The sequence below is a fragment of the Lissotriton helveticus genome, chromosome 10 (assembly GCF_964261635.1).
Source record: "Lissotriton helveticus chromosome 10, aLisHel1.1, whole genome shotgun sequence".
Taxonomy (NCBI): domain Eukaryota; kingdom Metazoa; phylum Chordata; class Amphibia; order Caudata; family Salamandridae; genus Lissotriton; species Lissotriton helveticus.
Window position 1 is genome coordinate 537,569,512 of NC_136071.1, and position 10,426 is coordinate 537,579,937.

Consider the following 10,426-nt stretch of genomic DNA (forward strand, 5'->3'; position numbering starts at 1 on the left):
TGGCGTCTTCACGCGTTTTTAATTGTTGTCTAATGTCTCTTAAGATGCCCGTGGTCGTGCTAATGCACACCCCCCGCAATGTAGCTTTGAAGGCTTCCCACAGTAGGCATGGGTGTTCTGTCGTGGGACTGTTAAGGTCAAAGTAGTCTAGTATTGCTTTATGTATGGTGTCTACGTATATTGGGTCTCGTAAGGCTACTGCATTGAATCTCCATGTAAATGGTGGAGGCGCGTAGCGCGGTATTTCAATCTCCAGAAGTACCGGGCTGTGATCAGATAGTGTTCGTGGGAGGTGTTTTATTTGTATTGCCCATGACATCACTTCCTGTGTGGCTAGCCAGTAGTCTAGTCTAGACCAGCTGTTGTGTGCTGCATTTATGTGCGTTGCCACCAGCTCCCCAGGGTGTTTAACTCTCCATATGTCCACCATCTGTAAGTCTTCCATAGCCTCCTGAAGTGTCGCCCTCGCCTTTACGTGTGGTTCCAGTGTGTTCGGGGACCTGTCAAGCCCCCCCCTTAGTGTTACGTTGAAGTCGCCTCCCCATAGTATGTGTTCAACCTGGATATCCGCTAATTTGCCCCATATTTTCTCAAAGAAACCTGGGTCGTCTACGTTCGGGCCATACGTGTTCACCAGTGCTACCGTGTGCTGTCTCACTGTGCCCACCACAATTACACTTCTGCCTTCGGCGTCTATGTGTGTGTTCGAGATCTTAAAGTGCACTCCCTTTTTTATTAAAAGGCTAACCCCTCGAGAGTAAGAGGAGTAATTCGAGTTGGTGACCGATTCTGCCCATCTAGCTCCCATTTTGGAAGTGCCGGTAGCCGCTATGTGCGTTTCCTGTAGGAAAGCCACATCGACATGCAATCTGTCAAAATATGCAAACATCTGCCGGATTTTTCTCGGATTACCCAGGCCTCTGATATTCCACGTGATACATTTCAGTGTGGCGGAGTGTGTCATCTGAGTAATAGTATAGTGCGTCGGTTCCTGTTAAAGCCCCCTAACCCGTATTCTAGGGTTACCATGTGTTCTGTCCCGCATTTAAGTATACATTTTTCAACTATGAGTTTACCATCTAATACATTGCATTTTGTGCATAAAGAGGTCGCAATGTTTCTCAGACACAGTGAGTCAATTCGAACATTTCCCATTTCCCCCCTCCCACTTTAGCACCCCAACTTTGCCAAAGCCATCCCCATGTGTTAACAAAACTAGTAGCAAAACTTGAATAGGGCCGCACCCAACTGGGGGTGTCGCCAGGTACACACGTCTTCATCCACATTGTGGATGTGGACGGGTGCGTATTTCATTTCTATAAGCCGCTGTATCCTTATCACCTCATTTTCCCCGCCATAGTCTGGGATTCAACTAGAACTCCACACCTGCAAGTGTATGTAGTTCCATTTGACAGTGGAGTCTCTGAAGCCAGATGTGGTACGAGAGTTCATCCCTTTCTGTTCCCGCCCCTTATACTCCGTAATAATTCTCACCTTTTCAGTCGCGTAGGCGAGGCCCAGTGTTCGTCAGCACGCAAGTATGTTACAGCACCATGCTACCGCTAGCAGGGTGCCGTTCTCATAGGGTCCAGCACCGTGTTCCTTCTCGCGTCCCTTACCTGGCATGGTATGCCTGGTGATTCATTGCGCAACTCCCGCGCTCGATCGTGGAACGTTGATAGTGCCTGTCCACGGGGCTTCCTTCGTTCTACAGTTTCAGCTGCACCGAACCGTTGATTATGTCTGTAAGACTCTGATTGCCACAATGTTGGCCTGGATATGTACGGAGTAGTCATAGTTCGAGGGCGTCACCACCATCGTGTAGCCTTTCATATGTCCGTGGCATATGTCCTTCCAGCGTCTCAATCGTTATCACTTGTTCGACCTTCTCGATCCTGTGCCTTGCGATGTTTGCCCAATTTCTTAACATAGTCTTGTGCTGCTTGCACCGAGGGGAGAATCACGGGCTTGCCTGCATTTGTAATTTTGAGCTTCGCAGGATATAACATTGCATATTCTACTCCTAGTTCTCGCAGCTTCTTTTTGACTGGTGCAAACTCCTTGCGTGCCATTTGTACCGCCATCGTGTGATCTGGGTAGAATTCCAGGGTATTGCCTTGATACGTGATTACACCCTTTTCTCTGGCCAGCTTGAGGACAGTATCCCTGTCCCTATAGTTGAGCAAGCGGGCTATTATCATGCGCGGATTGGCACCCGGTTTTGGTGTAGGTGCCAGGGAGCGGTGTGCTTGTTCGACAAGGAACACGGATGACAGATTTTCAGCTCCAAATATGTCCGTCAGTAACTTCTCGATGTAGCTTTCCATTTTGCCCGCGTTTGTCGATTCCGGCAGTCCCGATATGCGGACGTTGTTCCATCTCGATCTCGCTTCCTGGTCCTCCACCCTAGCTCTCAGGACTTCTAGCGTTTTTTCCATGCCTCCACACGTCTTCGATGTGGTTCTGGATTCGTCCTCCACTCTGGAGATCCTTTGTTCCGCCTCCACAAGCCGCTCATCATGTTTCTCTATGTTTGCTGCCATATGATCCACTCGTTGTACCACATTATCGAGCTTGTTGTTCATTTCTTGTAGACTTTGTTGAATCGCCCTCAGTACTGCCTCCATGCTGGACCCCTCCGTTGCGTCTTGTTCCCCTTCTGCATCTGAAGCAGTTGCGTTGTTTTTCGTTGGCTTCCGCGTCTCAAAGGGCAGTTTAGTTTGCTGCCTGTCCGGTTTCCCCATGGTACCGGCGCGCTGTATAGGGCTGTGTCGTGGCGTCCCCGGGCTTATTGTGGACGTGACTTTTGCAGTAGACAGGTTTCGTCGTTGGGGTGTCTTCGCCGTCCTCAGCGACGTAGAGTTATGCATCTGCCACCCCGCTCATCAGCATGGTCCCCTATTTATCGTGGCCCTTTTAGCTCTGGGATTAAAATGGCCGTTCGGGAGCCCCTCTATAGCTTATGTGCGCTGTCTCTCAATTTCGCTCGCTTTAACCGCAGCGCCGTGCTGAGCTTTGTGCTGAGTAACTGCCCTCCCAGCCCTGCGCACCTCTTTCCTACCGTTCAGTTGCTGCTGTTCGTGCTGCCACCTGTAGCTCCAATAGCGCTTGCAGATAGCATTGGCCCTGTGTGCAGACCGCGTAATCTAATATATTCTGTTTTGTGCACAGTGTTCGGGCTTCTGGGGGGTACGCTCAAATCCTCGCGCCAGTCAGTATCTGGGTCAGGCATTCGGTTCCATCTCCGGGTGCTGGGCGCCATATTTTACACAGTGTCTGTTTGTCAGTGCATCTGGGCAGCGTTGCATGAATACGAACGGGGGTTCTGTATTCGCCCGTGCTGGCTCACTCCCGTAGGTCACTTCAGCTGTTTCACTGGCCGGTCCGCCGGTAGCCGCCACGCCTTCCTGTAGTCCCGCAATAGCTCCCGGCCGCCGTTTAGTTTTTTCGTTTCACTGCCGTCGCCATTTTGGATCCCGTGGAACGCAACCCCTCAGTGCACGTTTCCGACCTTGTCTGTACAATTTAAGCATGTCGCTGTGGCAGCATTCAGTCGCTGTAGGTTTGGGATGCAGATAGGTCAGCACATACCTCTTGGCAGCTTGCGGTTGCGATCTTATGCTCATCAGAGCCGAGCGTCAGGAGCGGCCATCTTAGTTCTCACTGCGCACTCGTGCCGTTTTTCCTGCGTTATTCCAGCTCCGATCATCCTGCAGGATTTTCTTTACTGTCACTGCATGGGCAGCATGTTCCGATTAGTAGTGGTGCCTTTTTCGTCGTTCTGGCGGCAGTTTTAGAGGTGCAAAGCTGCTGTTTTCGCACCAGTCCGGCGGAGCTGACTAACTAGCCAACCATTCCGCAGTGCGCCCTCTAGCGCCCCCTGTCTTGGACCCATTTGTGATGCTTTGAACGGCGAGACGATAGACGGATCTTCTGGTGGCGTGACTGATACCTCAGTTAAGTATAAGTGGGTCGCTCCCAGTCCTTAGTTTTTGGTCCTTAGGTTCTTAGTTTGTTTGGTCCTTAGTTTTGATTTGAAAATTGCAATTTCCAAAGCCGAGGGTCTTGTATATTTACGAGTATATCGGTAGAGATAATCCCTTGAAGTTTGAAGCTCGATTAGTGAGCGAAGATGCCTAATCGTAGCAAATTTGGTACTTGGTTTGGTTGTGGTTGCAACAGGGATTCCCGATTGGAGGATTTGTGTTTGATACCTCCGGTTGGAACTCCGACTTATGAGCTCTATTCTAAACACGGCGTGGGCCCCATTACGTTTAATGAAGTATGGGTTCGCTACACCAGGAAAGATGGTGTCTTACGATGGCCCCAACATGGTAGTTTTGATACTGAGATTTTAGTTAATCTAGAAACGAAATTGTTTAAAAAGAAAGCCCGGCCGGCAATGTTTGATTTCTTTCGCCTTTGGCGTAAAGAAGCCAGACAACGAGAAATAAAACAAGCTAAAAGTGATAAGAGAGAAAAGAGGTTGTCGATAATGCAAGCTGCTAGGCAGTTTAAGGAAAACGAAGAAGATAAAGCAATTGAGGTGTCAGATAGGCAACGTTGCATGGCCATAGATAAATGTTATCCGGCCTTGCCGTCTTCTCCTCCGAAAGCGATTGAAGATCTTGAGAAAGATCCTTTGATGTCTCATTTACTGAGATTACCACCCCCTTATGTGCAGGGTGCTACTGCGCCTCCATTACCACCGGTTGTTCCACCGTTTGTTGTTCAACCTCCTGCTGTTGCTCAGCCACTCGGTACTCCACAGGTGGTTTTACCTCCTCCTGCGCAACCCGCTCTAGGGTCGCCAGCTTTGCTACCAGCTTTGCCTCAAACTCCTTGCCTTCCGTTTCGGCATCTGAGACTCCTACTGTTCTTATTCCTACACCTTCTTTGCCTCAAAACACGTATTCTCCTGTTCTTATGACTGCTTCTTCTCCTTCTGTTCGAAAACGAATGACTGAGACTGTCGCAAATCTATTGTCGCCATTGTTTGGGTCATTGAACATGACCACTGTTTCGGAACGTAAACAGAGTCGTAGTCAGCTTCCTGGTTCCGAGGAACGGGCTGTGTTGAATTTGTTGGCCCGTAAATGGATTATAAATGCCTCAAGGTATAGTTTGCCAGCGGTTATGGATGTTTTCTTTCAGTGGGAACCCCCTAAGCAGAGGTATGTTTTTAATGTGATGTGTATGTTTTTGCGTCAGGAATGGGAGGATAATGATTTGGGTTTGATCCAGCAGGAACTACTTGATGTTCAGTCGGATTTTGCTAAAGGGATGATAGTGGAATCTGATATTACAGATGCCGTAGAGACTATACTAGCTTTTAGATCTAGCCTTCCATCTCAGACATTGTACGAACCTGATTCCTCTGTTAGAAGAAAAGCGAGACGGTATCCAATGAGAGAGGTTCCTCCACTTTGCAGAGAAGGAGATGCAGCTGCTAATCCGCCTGTTTTGCCACATTTTCAGCGAGTGTGGGTACATATCCCTTGGAAGAGAGCAGAGGTCTTGGCTCTTAAGCAGACCTTACCTGATCCTCGTAAGAATCCTGCTGGTTACTACAAAGAGTTGTCTCAGACAGTAGACGCGTGTATAATGAATTTAGCTGACGTTGACATGTTGATGGGTAATGTAGTTCCGCAACCTTTGTGGGCGAAGATTCGTCATGAGAATCATGCAGCTGAGTTAGGAGATACTTGGGCGAATATTGTTGTCGCAGATGTTCGACAAGTAGGAGGTGCTAAACCTGAACCTTTAGTTGCAGAATTACCTGGTAAAATAATTACTTTGATGAAGACGATGATGCCTGCGTTACGAGTAAATTGGGATAAGTTAGCAGCATGCAAGCAGAAGAAAGACGAGAGTGTGTCTGACTTCTTCACTAGGTTTGAAGAGACGTTTATCGATCATAGTGGTCAGAATATGAGTACAGAAGGTGGGCAGAGATTGTTCGTAGATAAGTTCATCTTTAACTTACTCCCTGAACTGTGTAATAAGTTGAAAGATTCTGAAAGTTCTTGGGCTGTTTCTTCGTCGGCCCAGATATTGGCGACTGCACAGTACTACGAGAATAGGGATAAGGACGAAAAAGATAGAGTAGAGAAAAAGACTAAAGACTTAAGGACAAAGGTTCTTTTGCAGCAGGCGTATCTGCCTCGCTCGAATCAGCAAGAGTCACAGCAACGTCCACAGTTTCAGCAACCTCCGCCATTTCAGAGGCCGCAACAGAACGTTGGGTATTTTCCTCCAAGACCACCCTTGGGTTTGAATCAGTGTGCGTATTGTAAGGAGGAAGGTCATTATAAAAATGAGTGCCCTGTTTTACGGCAACGTGCGAGTGGTATGCCGGCCCCAAGAGGTCATGGTGGTTTTCAGCAAGTGTCTAGGGGTAGAGGACGAGGTGCATTTCCTCAGAACGAACGTTCCTTTCCTCCACAAAATTCTATGAATTGCTTTGATCAACAGAAGATTACATCTGGTCGATCGACTCAGTACTATGCTGATGACTATTATGTTGAGAGTGAGAATGCTGACTATAATGATTGCTAGGACAGCCATAGACAAAGAGAGGGAGTAGTGTCGACTCCAGTAGATCAGAGTGGGCCTTATGTTGCAGTAGCCACATCGGGTGTAGTAGAGCCTTTTCTTTTGGATACTGGTGCGACGAAGAGTTCTATCATGCACTCTAAACTCCCTGGCGCACCTTTGTCTGGCTTAACGAATGTTTCGGTAGGATTCTCTGGCGCCACAGTTTGTAATCCAGTTTCTAGTCCTTTGTCTCTATTTATAGGACCTTGTGAATTGGAAGCACCCCTCATTTTAACGACAGGTTGTGGCGAGAATTTGTTGGGCATGGATTTGTTGAAAAGGTTGAATGCGACATTGCATTGTTCTCCTTCGGGAGTACAGCTTACATTGGGTAAGAAAGTGATCTCTCCAATGTATTTGTCTAAAGATCGGCTTCCATCGGAATTATGTTCTCTCCCTGATACTCTTTGGGCTACTGGTCCTAATGATGTGGGTCTTTTGGAGATTCCACCTTACGTTGTAACGCTTAAAGCAAATGTTAAATTGCCACGCATTCCCCAATATCGGATTTCTAGCGATGGTGAAAGAGCGCTTTTAGCGATCATCTATGACCTGATTGAGAAGTATGTGATTGAAGAGACGAGAGGTAATGTGTGTAACAGTCCTGTTTTGCCTGTCCTGAAACGCACTGACTCTTCCCAGCCACCTGTTTACAGGTTTGTGATCGATCTTAGAGAGGTTAACAAGATTGTCGTGCCACAGTTTCCAGTTGTTCCGGATATTACTGCTTTGTTGACTTTGATTCCTGCTTCAGCTGCTTGGTTTTCCGTCATCGACTTGAAAAATGCTTTCTTCAGCATTCCGAATGCCGAGGAGAGTAGAGATATTTTTTGGCTTCTCTTTAGGAGGCCGAAGCTTCCGGTTTAAGAGAGCTCCTCAAGGCTATTGCGAAAGTCCTTCTATTTATAGCCAGGCTTTGAAGACTCAGCTTGATACTCTTGTGTTGCCTGCTGGTGCTGCTCTTATTCAGTATGTGGATGATCTGTTAGTGGCCGCTGATGATGAGAAAACTTGTAAAGTAGCTACTCTTTCTTTGTTGCGACATCTGTCGGACTTGCATCATAAAGTGTCACCTTCTAAGTTGCAGTATTGTCGACAAGAAGTGACCTACTTAAGTCATCTCTTGTCAAAGGAGGGAAGAAGGTTGACCCCAGAACGAATTCAAGCGATTGCGCGAATGACTGTGCCAAATACGCAGAGAGAGGTACGTGCTTTCTTGGGTATCACGTCATATTGTACAGTGGATACCGAATTTTTCTCTGCTGGTCAAACATCTGTTGGCATTGACTTGTAAAGATACACCGAATCCTCTCCCGTGGTCTGACGATTGTCAGAAAAGTTTTTCGGAATTACGTGATGCATTGTGTTCAGCTCCTGTGTTGGGTACTCCAGACTATAGCAAACGTTTTACGTTGTATGTGCACGAGAGAGAGGGATGTGCGTTGTCAGTGTTGACACAATCTTTTGGGGACAAGCAGCGTCCATGCGCGTATTTCTCATCAACGGTAGATCCAGTTGCTAAAGCATTGCCGAGTTGTTTGAGAGCTACAGCCGCAGCAGCTGTTTCTATTCGACAGTCTGCTGGCCTGGTGATGGATAATACGCTGATTGTGATGGTTCCACATGCAGTGGATACCTTGTTAAACAGGACCAAGACACAGCACTTAACTAGTGCTCGATTGTCAGGTTATGAGCTGACACTCTTAGCGAGTCATGTGCACATAAAGAGATGCAATACGTTGAATCCAGCTACGTTGTTGCCGATTTCAGTAGAGACAGATGCTTCTGAACAGCATGATTGTTTTCTTAGGACAGAAGAGGAAACGAAAGGAAGAATAGACATTAGGGACACTCCTCTTGTGAAGTGTGATGGTACCTTATGGGTGGATGGTTCGTGCTTCAAGCTTCCGAATGGTGATACGACTGCGGCATATGCTGTTACGACTTTGCATACGATTGTTGAACCTGCACGTATCCCACATAATTCAGCTCAAGCAGCAGAGTTGATTGCACTTATGAGAGCGTGTGTGTTGTCGAAAGGGAAGAGAGTGACTGTATATACCGATAGTCAATATGCGTTTGGTGTCGCTCACAGTTTTGGACGTTTGTGGAGAGAGCGTGGGTTCCTTACTTCTCATGGAACTAAAATTCAGCATGGTTAGTTGGTGAATGAGCTACTCTTGTCACTTACCTTGCCGTTGCAAGTTGCGATTGTGAAATGCAGTGCACATAAGAAGATTACCGATGACGTTGGTCGCAGTAATGCGTTTGCGGATGAAGTTGCGAAAGATGTGGCGAGGGATGTGATGAGTCGAATGTATGTTGCAGGTCCGGCGAGATGGGTTCCAGATGGAAGTATGTGTGAAGATACAATAGAAAGTGTGAAGTCTATTCAAGCTGAAGCTACAGAGAAAGAGTTGAGCGTATGGAGAGAGAGTACGGGTAAATTGGATGCGAATGGTTGTTGGGTTGAGTTGTCAGAGCATCAGCGATGGTTGTTACCTGATGCGTACCTGCTTTCAGTGGTTACGATGGCGCATGGAATGGCTCATATCAGTGCGAAAGGGATTTGTAAGTTGTTGGCTCCAGTATGGCAAAATGCTGGAATTCCTATGTGTGCAGAGAATATGTTCAAGAATTGTATGGTTTGTCTGATGTACAATCCTGGTAAGGGAACTCCAACTCCAGCTGGTCATTTTGCGCCTCCGACGTATCCGATTGAGGTTTTGCAATTAGATTTTATCTATATGGAGAGATGCAACAACCTGAAATACGTACTCGTGGTTGTTTGTGCCTTTTTGAGATGGGTAGAAGCATATCCCCTAAAAGATAATACTGGCTTCTCCACAGCTAAAGCCCTTGTTAAGGAGTTTTTCCCTAGGTATGGTTTGCCGAGGATGGTCTGGAGTGACAATGGGAGTGAATTTGTGGGTCAAGTGATGAAGAGAGTGTGTGATGGTTTAGGAATTCGACAAAAGTTTCACGCTGCAAATCACCCCCAATCAGCTGGTCTAGTGGAGTGCTATAATGGCACTCTTAAGTTAAAACTTGCCAAGATACAGGCGAGCTCTGGTCTTAAATGGCCTGATGCTTTGCCATTAGCACTTTTGGCAACTAGGATGACTGTACATTCTCGAGTGGGACTTAGTCCATACGAGATCGTTTTTGGTCGCCCGGCAAACATATGGGGAGTGCCGAGGCCGACGAAATTCAGCGAGATTGAACACCCTATATTGCTTGACTATCTGTATGATTTGACGGCTAAATTGCGTGTCTTACACCAACAGGTTTATGACACATTGCCTCAGGCTTCTGAAGATTCAGGACACACCATCGATCCTGGCACCTGGGTCCTAGTGAAAAATTTCCAGCGGACAAAGAACGATCAGCCCCGCTGGACTGGTCCCTACTTGGTGCTATTGTCTACGCGATCTGCAGTGCGAGTGCAAGGAAAGAAAAACTGGATCCACGATGTACATTGTAAGAGGGCTCCTTTGCCTCTGCCGTACGACCGGTGGGTCCAGAAGGGTATTCCTGATTTAGAAACGAACACTGTGCCTCGTTTTCTGCCTTTTAGCGATGCACGTTTAATCGGGACGAGTTCTGAGCGTGAAAGCCACGATCTTCTGCAAGAAGCTGTGCCACCGTCAGTTCGACTGGACACTACTGAGCCTGAACTTTTGTTCCGTGATCAGACATTGCCCGATAAAGGCCGTTATAATTTGCGACCAAGAATCGTGGGACTAATAAAGTAAAAATTATTTTCTTTGCTATTTTTTTTAATTCAGCTCTCCCATCTGAGAAACTGTTTAGACCGATTTTTGTTTTA